The 12,500-nt window shown below is 36.7% G+C and overlaps 1 non-coding gene across 1 annotated transcript; it reads left to right on the forward strand.

The window, feature by feature from the left end:
• Window positions 1–559: 559 nt before the first annotated feature.
• Trnac-gca lies at window positions 560–631 on the forward strand. Its single transcript has one exon. It is a non-coding gene; the product is annotated as a tRNA-Cys (tRNA).
• The last annotated feature ends 11,869 nt before the right edge of the window (window positions 632–12,500 follow it).

A 12,500-nucleotide genomic window follows, 5' to 3' on the forward strand; every position in this document is an offset into this window, starting at 1 on the left:
GGAGAAATGCGTAACTCTGGATGGTTCCTATGTAGAAAAAGACTAATAACTGTGCCAAGTTTCGTTGCTCTACTGCTATGGGAAGTGGGTCAGGGGCATTATTTATTGAACGCCCCTCGTACATTGTAGAGTCTTTATGCTTTTTGAGTTCAATAATAGTCCTTGGAAAATTTCTTTGGAAGATTAAGATCCATGTGATTAAACGTGGTGCTTAGTTTAAAGTGTTTGGTAAAAGAGTGTCAAGACAGGAAATGGGGTTGGAGTTATCCTGTTCCTTTGAGTAAGGGGAGACAAATCTGTGGATTTTATGCTCTGCAATTGGGATGATGGACATTTTGTCATACAGGACGCGTATATCAGTGAATGCGCTGTTCCTCTTCTTCCTTGAAATAGAAAGCAGTTACCAGTTCTGTTACGTTAAATTACATTTGTATTTCCAGATCAATATGACACGACTACTTCCTTCTTGTTTGCTGATTTTGGTTGCATTGAAAGATGTTATGTCAGGAGACCCAAGTAAGTTTCCTTTCATATATGAAAATATATTTCCTAAGCAGTCGGGGGTATAGCTCAGTGGGAGAGCATTCGACTGCATATCGAGGGGTCTCCGGTTCAATCCCGGCTGCCCTCCTCTACGGCTCGGAATTTATTCTTGAATGTTTTTCAGCGGTGGTGCTCCAGCATGGCCGCAGCCTTCGGGCTGAAACATTTTTAAGGATTTAAGGATTTAAGCACAATATGTTTACACAGATGAATATATATATATATGAATAACCACACACACTCACACACGCACATATGTAAATGAGTAACGAAGATGTACAGTTATCAACCCATTACGGCCGTTTCAAGCAACCGTTTTATTTGATTAATAAAAACATTAAAACATTTCAAAGAAGCCGTTCTTATCAGATGACCGCTTAGACTTCAAACAAAAAGGTTACAGCCACTGCTTTAAAATATTCGCAAGAATAATGGAACACAAAACATGTACAGTTTCTCTGGTAGTATGAATTTAGAAAGTAATGCATACCTTGCCAAGTGTACAATAATTTAGAGAGGGAAAGCAGCAGGAATACATGTTGATATTAAATTGTTTTGAGCGGATTATACAAACAGAACGAAGTGGCTTAATCTCAGTACCCAATTTAACGGAATCTTAAATATATATATATATATATATATATATATATATATATATATCACCGTGACCGACCAGGCTATCAGATGTTGCTACACATCGCTGGTCACAATGCACTTCGCATTGTTTTAGCCTTCAAATGACGCCACCCCGCTGGCTAAGCGAGCAGGCCGACAGAAGAAAGAATGAGAGAAAGTTGTGGCGAAAGAGTACAGCAGGGATCGCCACCACCACCCTGCCGGAGCCTCGTGGATGTTTAGGTGTTTTCGCTCAATAAACACTCACAAGATTTATATTTAAGTCTGGCTTATATATTTCGATAAATGATGCCTCTTTATTTAGTTGTACTTGTGTTGAGGTCCAAATATCAAATTAATATAATGAAAATATGAGGAAATGTGGTTGAAATTGTTCTGTATATCTGTAAATGTTTTCACTGACATATTTCTGGCAGTATTGTGGGGAAGATATCTGTTGTCTGTGCACAGCACATCTCCTTCGGACAGACATTCGTGTCGGCCCTATATAGTTTTTATGACTGCCGGAACATCAGATTACGTAAATGAGATTTTCAGAGGCGCAAGTGAAGTTGCATTTAAATTTGAATTTTTGACCTTGTCTAAAATGGAACTCTGATCCTTCCAAAAGATTGGGACATATTTCGCTGTTAGGATGATCTCATTTTTCCTCTTGCGTCTGTTATTTTGAAGTATAATTTAGCATTTGCGAGAGGTTTCTTTAATGTCCTTAGCTGTTTACTGCTTTTACTATTTTTATGGATACGTACAATTTCCTGCGGTCTGGGGTTCTTATGGGGTATTGGGAGATTTTGGACAATGATGTAAAACGCTTCTTTGTTTCTGGGGTTGTTTTCAGAGTAGGTGTGTTATTTTCTTCAACTTTTCTTAATGTTTTATGTCAATCGATTTTGCACGTTTAATCTCTTCATGTATGAGTTGAATTGGGCAGTGTTTGTCTTTGAGTACGTTTTTAATCTTAGAGTACGCTTTGTCTTTGAGTATGATTACAGTCTTAGTTCTCTGGTATTTATTCGGACAATATGTTGTAAATCCTTCTTGCAAAGCTGAAGTGGATATTTTATTGGATATGCCTCGGTTGGCATGATCTAAATAATAGGTATTGTTTAGTGTATGTAGTTCTGTAGAATATGTGCGTTTCTGCATTTTGCTTTTTGTTTCAACCAATATGTCAAGGAATGGGATTTCCTCTTGGTTGTGTCCCGTTGTAAATTTTATGCTGGTGTTAATGCTATTGAGGAGTCTTTTGAACTTCAGGAGATTATGTTTTCATTCAGACGATGAAGCAATCCATAAAAACTCTTTTCCAATGTATTTTTACGTATAGCAAGAGAGTGTTTCTAAATTTTGAAAATGGCTCCTGATATAATATTATTTCTAAATAGTCTATTGCTAGATTTGCAATAGTCGGGGCCGTCTTGGTTCCCCTGGCAATTCCGGATTTTTGGCGATAAACAGTTGTGACAATGATTGTTTTGAAGGATGAATTTTATTGATTCGATCATGAAATCTTTGTTGATCCATTGTGGTATTTCTTCTGGATATTTGAACAGCCAGAACCGGATCGCTCCTATTCCAAATTTATGGGTGTATATTAGTGTACAGGTTTATCACATCACATCAAAAAATGTGTGTTTCGTCCTTAACCTTTTCTGGTAGGTGATTTAACATATCTAAATCATACCTAATATAGTTTTTGCTGTATTTTAGAAATGGTATCACGAAGATGTACATGAGGCAACTTAATCGATGTGTTTCACAGGATGGTCCAGCAATAATGGGTCGTCATGTTAGGTCTCCTGGAGTCGATGTATATATATATATATATATATATATATATACCGTTGATGATTTTTTGAAGGCGTCGTTTATAGTTTGGCTTCTGTGAATTTCCGGTAGACCATAGAATAGGCTGGGTTTACATTTAAAGCTTGTTAAATAATCGATTTCTTTTTTGTTGGATTTTTCCGTGGGTTTCGATTTGGCAAAAATGCTTTATCATTATTTGTTTTTATAGGTGGGGGAGTAATCTTTGTTTTTCTTTTGTGGTGTTAGTCATTATTTAACATGGATACTACCAGATTCTTGTAGTTAAATATTTCTGTGGTCACTATCACACTCACTTTATCCGCTTCTTTGATTGTTATCTCTTCATTGTTTACAGTTCACTTCGTACTTTCCATTTGGTGGCGCTGAAGTTTGAAATGATCTTTTGTTTATGCAAAGTGTGGTGGGAAACATTTTCGATTTGGTTGCAGTATTCATCAAGATATTTATTTAAATTTAATTTTATTTATTCCTTTTTATTTCTGTATGTTGGATGTTTTTGCATCTGTTCTTGTCTAGTGAAACATCTTCACTTTTATAATTGGCCATTGTTGCTCACGTTTCGAGTATATCTCTCCGCTGGAAAGAGGAATGTCCAAAGAGGAAGAACGAACACACATATACGCGTAAGTACGTACACTTCCACATATACTCACATCCACATAGACAAATACCCCACCACATTTATTAGCACACGCACATACGCTATTATACTATCATACATACACACGCTACCACAAACACACACACACACACACACACACACATACATACCGCCCATCTACAGCATTTCTTGTCCCAGAAACCACTTTCTCCGTCTCCTTCCAATTTCGCTGAGTTCATAAAAACTAACCGCATGTGAAATGTTCGCGATTTTTCCTTATCTTACTGTCTTTTCTGTGTGGACTTTCCTGTGTCCCACTTAGAGCTATGTTCGAAATATAAGTCTGGCAGCATTTTATTATTTTTTTACGTAAGTAATCTAGTTGATTTTTGTCTATCTTGGTTTTTATCCAATGCTTGATTTTATGCAGTTACTAACAAACTTTCTGTTTCCCTTTTCAGCTTTCCTATCTGCAACCATAACCATGTCTTAGTACAATTATTTTCTTCAACTATGTTTGGGAATCTACCATGCAATGCCTCCTCCTGCCATTTAGATAATATATGTTCTGTTTTCTGGTTTTTAAGTTTGTTTCACTTTTTGTTTTTCCCTATGTCTTGTTGTGACTCTAGCGGCTTTTAATAAACTTTCTTCGCTATTACCTACATAGGAGTCTATATCTACTGTAGCTAACTCCACGTAGTATTTTACTGATAGTCACATTCTTCCGGTTTTCTTTCTCTGTAAGTATAATCTTACTACTCCTGCCTTTGGTTAGAGACCTCCATTCATACTGAATTCCTTCCCAGTTTTCTCTCTGACTTTGCTAATTCAGGTTTTATCTAGATTCGGACCATTTAGCTTTGTCTTCATAAGCATCCTCACACACCTGATGTACTCCTTCATAATTTTCGGTTTCATTGCTGCAGTTAGTACCCTGTCAGAAATCCAATAGTCATTGATGTCTTCGCTCTTGACACTGTCCCCTTCTCCTGACTAATATTGAGCTCACATCTATGCCACGTTCCAACTTTATATCTTTGCTGGAGAGTCTCACAGTCTGTATTAAGGAATGGATCTCTTCTTCATTCTCACCAAAGTGCTTCAGACCATCCATGTAAAACAAATGGTTATTTGTTTGCCTGACTATATCTGAACTGATACACTGCCTATGCCTTTCTTAATAGTAAACTGGGGTGGATCAAACATAAAACGAATATTAAAGGGAACAATCCCCCCGCCTAGAAAATTACTCGTTTGATACTAACTTTCCATAACATTGTGTCACCTGAGTGGAGATAAACTTTCCATTTCTTCACACTACAGCTAATTTATTAATTTATTCCATTGTTGTCTGAAGTACTGAATATACTCAAAAAATTACTAATCTATGAGTATGGAATCATTTTATACACCTTTTGTAATCTATCCATGCTATTGTTAGAGTTTTCCTTTTAGCTTTTACTTCATTTAGAACTGCTTTATCATTGTATAATAGATCATGCGTTCTTCTAGACATCTTTCCGTTCTGCTGGCAGTAAATTCTGGCTGTGAATGTGCTGGTAAATGCTTCCTGAAAGAGTTCCTCTGCGGCTTCCGCACTAATGGTAAGCAAGTGGTTGGTCTACAGTTGCCAGCTGTATTACCCTTGCTCTTGTCTTTCATGATGAATATTGTTCTCCATCTAGTCATCCAATCTGGTATTATTCCTCTATTAAGGCAATATTGAAGTTGTTCCCTCAGCCTCCTATGTCAACTACTAAATTTTTTAACCAATATGCTTGAACTAAATCTGAAACTTGGCACTTCCAATTCGTCATTTTTCCTAACACTTTACTCATTAATGAACTAGTTACTCTTTGATCTGGCTGCTTCTCATATACTAATTCTTCCCTCAGTTTCTTTGACTATACTGCATTTCCATTATAATTGACTGGCTCATCGAAAATATTATTTCTGAACATTCTATCTTCGTCTGCATTAGCTATCTCATCTTCAATACTTCGTTTTCCAATATTTATTTGCTTATAGAATCTCCTCTGGTCTTTCCCAAATAATCTACTGTGTTCGTATAGATCTATTTTTTCTGGTATCTGGAGAGCTTGTCTGCTACTGCGATGATATGCTATTTCATCGCATCCTTTACTGTCCCAAATTCTTTGTCCTTGACTATGTATCGTATCTCGAGGCGGTTCAATGGTGGGTCTTTCTTCCCACATCTGTAACCCATCTTAACTTTCCTAAGGGCCATTGTTATAGGTATTAGTGGAATTACAAATAGTAACGGAGAAAACGAATCACATTGGAAGATTCCCCCTTTAATATTAACTGCTCCAAGGAATACATTACTTGAGTACAGTTTGGTTTTGTACTCTTTCATGATAAGCATCACAAAATTTGTGATATTGTCAGCAACAACAAACATCTGCAGGCTTTCAACGATCAAAGAATGACGCATCATATGATATGCCTTCTTAAAGTCAATATAAGCCATAGACATGTTTGTATAATGATTTTTACAACGCCTCAAAATTGTTTTATCGATGACCAGGTGATCCTTGTAACCACGAGAACTCTTCCCTTAGTAGTATTTCTTCCTGTGTCAGAAAAGTATGTCTTGGTCGTACATATTCCAGTGAGTATCTTTCCAGATTATGTTTAGGCATGCTACGGGACGGTAGATTCCCACAACCCATAATAATCCCCTTTCATCTATCTTTCCTTTTAAATGTCACCATCCACGCAGGGAATGCACCTTTCTGCTAGTCTTCCCTGCACCGCGTAGCATCTCTTCAGCCAGAAATCATGAATCCCATCCGGTTCGAGGGCTTTCCAGTTGCTCTTTCACATCCCTCGTGCTTATGACAATATTTGTTTCTTTCCTCCTTATAATTCTATATTGATAGTTCTTATCCACATTGTATTCCCTTTCTGCACCACATTGTTTCACCATAATCCATTTCTTCTGGACAAGTACAGCCTACCGGTGTCACGCTTAGGGTGGAAAGTTCCGTGTGCTCTTACCATTTTCTTCGTCTTTGTATCCATTTTCTTCATTTCATTCTTTTATCATTTTATAATACCTGCTCCATACCGAAGTGATTATTATTATTATTATTGAGTGAGAGAGCAGTGCATGCCATCAAAGTGACACTGGGGTAAAATATACGAAGCCCAGTATACCCATCATGACTACCCGTATGATAAGGGTACACCAGGCACATGCATCACAACCATATGTGCGCGACATGGTGATCTCATATCAAGATAAACAGCACATGACCTTGCAAGTGGGGCCCACTTAGAATTTTCTTCTGGTCGAGAAACCCATCCCGCTCAAAAGGTCCCTGAAGAAGGGTCATTTAAGGATGTTGAACGAAACACTTTTTTCCAGAGGTGAATTATTCAAACCCCGAAGAATCCCTCTCAACACATGGCTATGATGCTCCCCCACTACTTCTGCTCGTGATCAGAGATGCATATATCGTCAGCGATTAAGGGACATGGTCAACTGGTTAAGGTCAAACAACTGACAAGCAAATCTGTGGTATTGAGCAGAATATTTGCTGTAGCCCATCTTTTTATTATTATTATTTTATTATTATTATTATTATTATTATTATTATTATATTATTATTATTATTATTATTATTATTATTATTGTTATTATTATTATTATTATTATTATTATTGTTATTATTATTATTATTATTATTTATTATTATTATTATTATTATTATTATTATTATTATTATTATTATTATTATTATTATTATTATAAATATTATTATTTATAATTATACTATAGTGGACGTAATTTCAGTCAGTCTGTCTGTCCCTCACTGATGGTCAAACAGCTGGTCCAATGGTCACGATATATTCCGGGATTACGAAGGAGGTAATCAGGCAGGTGTTTAGCGAAAACAAAGATGCGAAAAGTATGATTACTTCTTGGATATTGGAGATGATTATTGAATTTACGGGCTTACTGAAAGTAAATAAAAATTTAGGGGAAATAACTCCTAATATAAGAAGCGAAGGGAAGTAATTCAATTTACTTCTCCACTGAATTATACCATAAGCTTTAAGGAATGATTGTGAGGGTATGAGCTTATCTTTAATCGGTGTATGACTACTAGGGTCTTTGTCAATAGCAATTGTATGCATAAAATTGTGTAATGCCTTATTAAATTTTCCTTCCTTCCACGCCATTATGACCTGGAAACGGAAATCAAGAATTGGAATGGGTAGGACTACCAGGAAAGCTACCGGTATAAAAATTAAGAGACAATCGAACAGTGAATACAGACAAACCCAACAGAATAAGGATATGGAAGCTCATAAAATTCGCCGTGATAGGGATGTGAGAGCATCGGAACAGAACAGGGATACGCTAGCTCGCCAAATAACAGGGAGGAATCCTCAAGTGAGATCTTCGGAACAGAGCAGGGACACTTTAGCTCGCCAAGTGACACTCAAAATCCTCAAGTGAGATCTTCGGAACAGAGCAGGGACACTTTAGCTCGCCAAGTGACACTCAAAATCCTCAAGTGAGAGCTTCGGAACACATAACGAACACTTTAGCTTTCCGAAAATCAAGATAAGTACAAGTACAAGTGGAAAATGATGCCTTGGTAAGCATTTTTGTTTCGCTGAATAGGACAATGAGCGGATTACAGATTAGAATTTGATGGCGATGCAGGAAAACTTTATTGAAAGTAACATTCCGTTATCATACCGTTCTCACTACTACGGCTGCCTGGGTGATTATATATATTATATATATATTTCTTTATTGCCCACAAGGGGCTAAACATAGAGGAGACAAACAAGGACAGACAAAGTGATTAAGTCGATTACATCGACCCCAGTGTGTAACTGGTACTTTATTTATCGACCCCGAAAGGATGAAAGGTAAAGTCGAACTCGGCGGAATTTGAACTCACAACGTAACGACAGATGAAATACGGCTACGCTTTTCGCCCGGCCTGCTACCGTTTCTGCCAATGCCCATTGTTATTCAAAGCACTGGCCAGCAAAACCACCTTCCCTCTGCTGCGAAAACAGCAAAATCCAGCTGGAATCCATCCATAATTTGTCGGCAGACATTGTGTCGTTATGGAACGATAAAAAGTTCATAAATATTCGAGCGTATAATAACGCGCCCGCATTTGCATCCATTGGTTGTGTTGCTGATAACCTCGATAACTGTATTTAATCTCACATTCAAAATCCAAAGTAAAGTGTATCACGCCACTGGATGCTTAATGCCAGATGCCAATCAACCGCCATCATTTGCACAGCTGTACCTTTTTGATACACATCATTAGACCAAAAATCGAACGAAACATGAATGATCTGTAGGCGGATATATTGACGAAAGTACAAGGTGATATTCGGCAAGTAAATCCATACGTAGTATCATTTCAAGCTGCTATAGAACTTTAGGCAACTGAGGATATCTTCATCCTTCAATATCATGACAAAATGCTCAAACCATCCAAGGCTCACTGTCACCAGTACAACTTGCTTATGAATTCGGAGGTGACTGCATTGGTTCCGGGTAATATTAAGAACCCTTTAGACGTAAACATATACTGTCGTAATGGACATGATCATCGAACATACTCTATCCATCGATATGTTCTGCTACTACCGGAGCGAACAGATAGTTGGCATCTCAGTATGAAGAAATCAAATGGACAAACATTAACAGTTATGAAATTTTACGCTTGCCAACTGCACGTAGGAACTAATTCTGACAATAATAATATTTGAAGTAGAAAACTTTTACAGCAATATGCGGTAGATCAGTGGGCGAAAGTAGAACGGAGCAGATGGGCGGAAATCCATCAAACGACAATCAGAGCAGAAAAATACTCATGGCTGCTAGGTGCTGTCAACCAAACTGATTTTCACCTTGAGTGCGAGTGGTGGAACTGGCAAAACATATCTTATCAATGCCATCATAGATTTTCTGCTTTCGGAGAAAAAAAATCATACTCGCTACAGCTCTATCTGGGATTGCGGCAACATTGCTGCACAGTGACCGGACATTTCTTTCTCGGTTCAAAATGCCCAACTCGATTAAACTGCACAACTCTTCAGAATGAACAGTCTAATAATAGTCGATGAAGTTTTCCAAGGCGACAAGCCCATATATGAATGTTTGGATCGTTCCCTACGCAATATCAGATCGAACGAATCCGTTTGACGGAGTATATGTTCTTTTTGTAGGCAACTGGAAGCAGATTCTACCTGTTGTTAAACGTGGTAGACGAGCCCAAATAGTAGAAGCCACCTTGGAAAAATCGTACATCTGCAGGTCTGTGATGGAGTTTAGTCTAAAGAAAAACATGAGGGTACGAAATTCTTCAGATATAACTTTCGCGACATTGTTTCCGGACAATGTTCGTTCACTGACCCACTGAGAAAAGTGATTCGAATTAGGCCAGATTTTGTACTCGAGACTTCATCTATTTCCGAAATATGCAAATTCGTCTTTAATGATTTAAGTGAATACTACAAAATCGCATCATAGTTGTGTTGGCGAGTTGTCATCGCCTCGACCAGTGTGAATGAGTACATGGTTAGCAACTTACCTGGGGAAAGTAGAGAGTACTGTTGTTCGGATAAAATAGATGACGAGAGCTACCACCAGTACACACAGAATTTCATGAACAATTTAAATCGATTGGGATTGCCACTCCATAAAATCAAATTGAAAAATAACTGTCCGATAATGTTCCTTAGGAATTTTGATCCGGCCAGTGGACACTGCAGTGGAACAAGATACACAGTATCAGAACTAAATTCCAGTGTTATCGAAGCAGTGATTGTAACTGACCCCCCGCAATGGTAAACGCGGATAACCCTTATACCAACCGATAAGGAGTTTCAGTTCCCATTTAGACACAGGCAGTTTCCTATACAACTGACATTCTCATTTACAGCAAACAAGGCACAGAGCAAGAGTTTAGTTCGTGTAGGTGTATTCTTACCCACTCTAATGTTTTCACACGTCTAGTTATACGTCGCTGTGTGTAGAGCAACGAAATCCAGTAATCCACACACAAAATATCGTCTACAAAGAAGATTTGAAATCATATTGACATCAAAATCCATTGACACATGTTTCAATACAAACTGTTTTTATGATTTCCCTAATAATAATAATAATATAATAATATAATAATAATAATAATAATAATAATAATAATGATAATAATAATAATATAATAATAATAATAATAATATGATAATAATAATAATAATAATAATAATAATAATAATAATAAAGGGACTGATTGCTACCTAACTCAGATACCAGGAAACCCCAAAATGGCAGAAATTCAAAAGATAGTGCTCATGGGAACTGCTCATATCCTACGAAAAATACTCTCTATGTAATCCCAAGGTTTAAAACAAACTTTTTTTAATTTTATTTTATTTATTTTTTTTTGTTTATTTTTTATTTTTATGTATTAGACATTCACTAGTACAACACAAAACAAAAAAAAAACAAAAAAAACCCAAATATATGGCACAGAACTTCTAACCTGTTGTCTCTTGAGATCTCTGGGTGAGACTTGGAGCCAACTTGTACAGACATAAAGCAAAAGTCAAACATAGAATAATAATAATAATAATAATAATGATAATAATAATAATAATAATAATAATAATAATAATAATAATAATAATAATAATTATTATTATTATTATTATTATTATTATTATTATTATTATTATTATTATTATTATTATTATAATGTGTTTATTAATTGACATGAGTAATCCTTGCGATCACAATATAGCGGCGAAAGACTTTGACAAGATCAGTAAATATAAAAACTTGCTATTAGAAACTGAAAAAAATGTGGCGTCTCAAGGCGTCTATAGTACCAGTGATTGTGGGATCTCTAGGAATGATAAAAAAAGTACTGAAACTTTATTTGAAAATGACACCAGGCTTCCCTACAGGAAGTGCAAAAAATCGTGTTAATTGGAACGGCTTATGTACTGAGAATAGCATTATCACTGTGTAAACAACATCCATTCATGAATTTATTTGCTTATTAATGTTTTAAATACATATTTTACCTGTGAATTTGCGTGGGTAATCTGGGAATGCATACAATGAGCTTCTCCGCCCTAGGTGTATGGAAAACACTCGGCGAGAAACGGAAGAAGATTTGAAGAAAGAAGGAAATAATAATAATAATAATAATAATAATAATAATAATAATAATAATAATAATAATAATAATAATCATGTACATTGTTTTGTCTTGGTATAAAAGATGGGCTACAGCAAATATTCTGCTCAATACCACAGATTTGCTTGTCAGTTGTTTGACCGTAACCAGTTGAGCATGTCCCTTAGTGGCTGACGATATGTGCATCTCTGATCACGAGCAGAAGTAGTGGGGGAGCATCATAGCCATGTGTTGAGAAGGATTCTTTGGGGTTTGAATAATTCACCTCTGGAAACATGGGTGTTTCGTTCAACGTCCTTAAACAACCCTTATTCAGGGACCTTTTGAGCGGGATGGGCTACTCGACCTGAAGAAAATTCTAAGTGGGCTCCACCTGCAAGGTCATGTGCTGTTTATCTTGATATGAGATCACCATGTCGCGCACATATGGTTGTGATGCATGTGCCTGGTGTACCCTTATCAGACGGGTAGTCATGATGGATATACTGGGCTTCGTATATTTTACCCCAGTGTCACTTTGATGGCATGCTCTGCTCGCTCACTCAATAATAATAATAATAATAATAATAATAATAAAGATGGGCTACAGCAAATATTCTGCTCAATACCACAGATTTGCTTGTCAGTTGTTTGACCTTAACCAGTTGAGCATGTCCCTTAGTGGCTGACGA

Source organism: Octopus sinensis, linkage group LG6, assembly GCF_006345805.1.
Source record: "Octopus sinensis linkage group LG6, ASM634580v1, whole genome shotgun sequence".
NCBI classification, from domain to species: domain Eukaryota; kingdom Metazoa; phylum Mollusca; class Cephalopoda; order Octopoda; family Octopodidae; genus Octopus; species Octopus sinensis.